This window comes from Callithrix jacchus, chromosome 10 (genome assembly GCF_049354715.1).
Source record: "Callithrix jacchus isolate 240 chromosome 10, calJac240_pri, whole genome shotgun sequence".
Lineage (NCBI taxonomy): Eukaryota > Metazoa > Chordata > Mammalia > Primates > Cebidae > Callithrix > Callithrix jacchus.
Window position 1 is genome coordinate 26,708,382 of NC_133511.1, and position 5,442 is coordinate 26,713,823.

General features: G+C 44.0%; 1 long non-coding RNA gene across 1 annotated transcript; it reads left to right on the forward strand.

Moving 5' to 3' along the window:
- The first annotated feature begins 251 nt into the window (after positions 1 to 251).
- LOC128929041 (uncharacterized) lies at positions 252 to 5,084 on the forward strand. The gene is made up of 3 exons (XR_008474935.2): positions 252 to 378; positions 3,681 to 3,837; positions 4,346 to 5,084. It is a non-coding gene; the product is annotated as an uncharacterized LOC128929041 (long non-coding RNA).
- The last annotated feature ends 358 nt before the right edge of the window (positions 5,085 to 5,442 follow it).

Genomic DNA, 5,442 nt, shown 5'->3' on the forward strand with positions numbered 1-5,442 from the left:
AATACACTTTGATGTTGACCTCCAGGGTCAAATAATCATTTGCCTGGATTTAAAGAGGAGACACAGGACATTGCTGGATTCAGATGAACAGCTCCAATCTCCAATCTCTCACCTCTCTCCTTGAATTGCTAGGAGAGGTGGAAAGATGGAGCACAGAGAAAAGTTCCCCTTCTGCATTTGCATCTGTGCCAGAGACTTCCCAAAGCACTTCTCAATCTGTTCTCTCTTGTGTGTGCCTCTCACACACCTGCCTGCCGGGTGCTGCTGCAGCGTCAGCGGCTCCAGTGGCTGGCCTGCTACAGATGCACCCGGCACAGCAGCTCTGGTTCCTCTGAGGTCCTATGGCCAAAGGCAGGAAGAGAAAAGTCAAGGTTAGAGGTGAGGACAGAAGATTTGCTCTGGATGCTCCAGCAGAAATTGGGTGTCGGGGGCGGGAGGCACAACTGCTTTTGTCTGGTTGTCTTGGCTTCTACTTGGTGAAATGCAAATTTTTCAGTTGTCAACGTTGTTACTGTAATATTTACATCTTGGGATATGGTGGCTAGGACTCAGGTGCTATCTAGGAATCAAAGGAGGCCAAGTCCCTTATTTTCAGCCCCTGAGTCAGCCCCGATGCTTTCCACTACACCCTTAGTCATAAATGCCATCTGTAACACACATGGTGTGTTAATAGCTATTGAACGCTGCCAGTGTGGGGGTACTAGGCTATGCACCCTATATGGATTATGGTATTTCATTTAATTACAGCAGCATTGTAAGGCAGGCGGTGCTATCCTTGTTTTACAGTTGAGGAAATCCAAATCCTCAAGGCCAGTAAGTAACACAGTCAGGATTTCATCCCAGGGTGACCCGGCTGCAAAGCCTCTGCGGTGCTGTCTCCCCTGAGGTGTAGGATCCCATGTTAGCACTGGGCTGTGTAAGGTTGCCCTTTGTATAACAGGTGTATCTTCAGACTCTATTTGGTGATAAATTGGTCGAGAGTACAGACCAGGCCTTATAATATTTTATGACACAGTCTCATTTCTGGTGAAAAACAGAGCTAATCTTTCCATTTATTCTCCAATGAGTCAAACCAAATAATGTCCATGTGAGCCTCTGAAATATGGGGGAGAAAGTGCGACTGGGGCCTCAGGCATGAAGCAGAGCCCATGCTGCTCCCCTGGAAGCCCACCCCCTGTCTTCTCAATGCCCTATTAGAGCTCGCTCAGTTCTTCCGCAGATTCCTCCTGGCATTGAGTGCCGGATAAACAGTCTCTCAAATTTCTTACATGTTATGAGGCATTTCAGAAGACTCTGTATAATCAAATATGCCATTCCACATCTCATTTGTAATTTCACAATTTAGCTCTCTGTGCCATTTAAGCACATATAGAGTCTCTAGAGAAATCCTTATTTTTTTGCGAAAGCTTTTATATGTGAGTTTTGTGCTGATTTTGGTCTTTGCTCTATCTAATAAGATTCTCCCAAAGTTTTCTCACCACAAAAGGCTTTATAACATTTAAGGAACCATGGAAATAAACCCCGGTAGGCCAAATTACAAATCAAGGTAGGCCAACGAAGTGTCAGGTAAGAGGCCCAGATTAGAAGCTGAATGTTCTTTTCCTCCTGTGTCTATTCCCTTTGTGTTTGATTTGAATGGGGCGCTAAAGAATGCTCTGACTGCTTTACAACTATGCAGTACAATTGTGCAGTGGCAATTCACAAAGCACATCTTCCTGCATTGTATTTGGTTTCAGTTTCACAACTACCTTCGTAAGTGGGGCAGAGTGATTATTATCATGCCCATGTTACAGATGAGAAAGCTGAGGATTGGAGAGGTTAAGTGACTTGCATAATCCACTTAGCCGATGATGAATATTCATTAATTAATCAACTGCAAGCCTAAAATACAGATTTTCCAATTACAAGTCCAGTGCCTTGCCTCCCTGCTAATCCAGTCTGCCTTCCTAGTGGCAATACTTTGCAGCTGCTGAGCTGAGATTTCTGAGAGGAGACTGCAGTGTCTAAATTCTACTGCCCGTTTAGTTCTGGAATCCATCCACTTCTCTTTACCCCCAGTGCCAGCCACTGCCATCTTTTACTTGAGTCACTGCCAGGGTCCTATGTTGGTTTCCCTGCTTCTGGTCTCACCTCACTTCGGTCCAATCTTCATATTGCATTGCAGTGTAAATGACTTTTGTAAGTAAAAAGAAAAATTATTGGATGCTCCTTTGATTAAAACACTTTGATTGCTTCCATGATTTTTAGGAAAGCATCCAAACTTCCTCACATGGTCTCCAGTGGTCTGCACAAAGTGATACTGCTTACTTTTTACTCCCCGCTCCTGTCATCCACAGCTTCAGAATCCCTGTGTCATCCCCTTCCCACCTCCAAACTCTCTCATCTTGGGATCTTGGTTCCCTTCTTATTATGGCTCATTGTCATCTTCTTTCTGCTTCATTTATTTTCTCTGATCATGTTTAATAATTTTGGAGCAATTTGTAATCAGCTCCCCCAAAAAACTTATTTACAACTTATAATTACCATCAGTAGTAGCAACATCTAGTTTTGCAGCATGACTTAGGGTTTATAAAATGTCAATGTTACTTCTGATGATTATCATAATAACTGTGGTGGGCAGGGATCCGATGTATAAATGGAGGCACCAAGTTTTGAGTATGCTAAGGAGCTGGCCCACCTTCATGCCATGGGTAAGCATTAGACCCAGCATTGGGAATCAAGTCTTGAGAATCTAGTTCACTTAACGTCATGCAACCTGTCTGCATTGTTTAGCAGCTTCCATAAAGCATTATCAGGTAGATAGTATAAGGTGCCATGGAAAACTGGCTTGCATTTCATGGACTAGAAAGATTCACATGAGACGTGTTCCCAGGCAGAAGGATGAGAAGCACAAAGAAAGAGTGAGAAACAAAGCCCTGGAACAGCCAGCACATGGGCTCATTAACCTCTTCCAAACAATCTCTCATCTCTCCCAGCTCCCTGCTGACCAGAAATAAGTCAGAGGGGAATTTGCATAGTAAAGTTTCACCTGCAGGGACCTGATCTCTGGAGAGAGAGACAGAAAAAAAAACATTACCATTGTGGACAGAGTTTGCTTTCTGTGCTGAGTCATGGGGGCAGTTCTTCTTTCTTGGAATAACTGGGAATCGCACTCCTGGGGAAAATATCATGTCCCTAGCAGTGCTGCTTAAATGACATGAATGCCAAGGGCAATGTAGCTCCTGTTAAAACTTCTAACTTCCTAATGGTCTTTCCCACCTCACTTAGCATTCATTTATCACATTCTCATGCTATTCACTCAATAATAAATCATAATAATAATAATAAAATAATGTGCTGTGGCAGGGTTAGGGAAGATTGGGTCATAGTCCTATAGGTCAACAGTAAACCATTTTAAAAGAGGAGAAAAAGTACCCAAGCGGGGGTAATGGCAGAAGCATTGCGTGAAGACCCCGAAGTAGTCAAGAACATGGCAGATTCTCAGCATTTTAGAAGATGGAAGTCACAGAACTTAAAAGTAGGTTGACCTGGCAGAGGATGAGGGAGGGATGAGAGCCAGTGGTCTCCAGGGGTTTGGCAGAGCAGCTGCATGGGCCACTGAGTCATTTCACAAGGCAGGGGATAAAAAACTGAGTTCTTTCTTTCCTTCTAGCTCTCCTTTCTTCTCTTTGTTCTTTCAGGCTTGCTGATGGGTGCAGCTGGGAACATGTTGAATTTGATGTGTCTGTGGATATTTGAGTCTGGAACTTCGAAGATGAGTTTGGTCTGGAGATGTGGTCTGGGGATATCTCAGCACACAGATGAGCACTGAAATGATGGAGAGGATGATATCACCTGGTGAGAGTCTAGTGTGGGAAGAGTCTTCCCTGAGGTGGTTGAAGGATGTATTTCTTACTCCAAAGACTGAAAAAGAGACAAGAGAAACTGAAGTTACAGGGTTTTGTCATTGGGAAGGCAGTAGAGTGTGCCAAAGAGTGAAGCAAGGAAAAACCAAAGAACACCTGGGAAGATCTGGGAGAGAAAGAGTGGGTGAAGTGGCTAGGTGAAGGGGGAAAAGGTTATGCAAGGGGCAAAAAACTGGGAGGACTGAATGGCTCTGCATATTGTCCTTAGGGAAGCTACAGACTCGAGGCCCTTTCACATGACGTCTGATGTGTGCTCGGAAGGTGGTTGTGGGCACTTTGAAAAGCAGTGCCAGGCTGGGTGCTATTATTCCTAGTGTTGCCAGGTGATCTTTGTGAGGCCAGCATACATGGAAAAGGCCTTCAGATCTGTGCTCTGTTGAGCACATGTGTCCTGCCTTAGTTTCCCCAAGGTCATTAATTTTTTTTTCTTTTTTTTTCAGAGACAGTGTCTTACTTTGTTGCCAAAGCTGGCTTCAAACTCCTGACTTCAAGAGATTTCCCCGACCCCACCCTTTCAAAGTGCTGGGATTACAGGTGTGAGCCACTGTGCCTAGCAGGTCATCAGTCTTTGGGATGCTGTTGACAAAGCCATCTGATGATATCAAAGAGGGAATGAAGCCTCAGGTTTTCAGGCAGAATTCTCCACAGGTTTTAGCATCCAGTGAAGAATCACCTGTTTATAACCTTTGTAAAGTCAATGATGCTTCTTGGAAACAAGTCCATTCTCATATACATCATGACGTTGCACGGCTGAGTCATTTGTCAGAGTGCTCTGGCTTCAAATATACCTTCAAGTCTTAGACACATGACCTTCTCAGGTGCAGGAATCAGCAATTCTAAAAGTCACAGGTCTTCCATCCAAGGTCCTAGTTGCCTTCTATATCCTGTTCTAATAAACATACCTCCAAATCTCAGTTGCTTAACCCCATATACGTTTATTTGCTGAGGACATCAAGGCGAAACTATGGTCCGTGAACCAGCAGCATTGGCATTACTTGGGAACTTGTTAGAATTCAGAATCTCAGACCCACCCCAGACCTACTGAATTAGAATTACAGTTTAACAATATCTCCAAGTGGTGTGTAAGCACATTAAAATTGGGGAAGCACTGCCCTAGATTACCAATGTATCCTTGATGGTTCTCATTGCAGAGGGATAAAAAGAAATCAGATACAATGCAATAGAAATAGGAAAAAACAAACAGAGGAGCCCAACCTGCTGGTAAATCTTGAATTATGCCAAACTATGTAAGGCCTATGACTGAAATTTTAGCATTCGAGTACTCAGAGCATGAGCTATTGGAGCCAGCCTTGGCTCATGACCAGTGCATTGTTCACTTAGATGGTCTTACTCCTTCTATGCCTAGTTACCTGGGGGACAGATACCAGGGCAGGCTGATTTCCACTTCTTTAGCTTGCCTTTTTGCCCTTACTGCCTGGGCATGCAGGTGGGAAGAAGAGGAATGAATCCAGTGCATTTGATTATAAATGGACAGCACAGTTTTCCCCCCATGTTGCACCCCAAAGAGTTAACATTA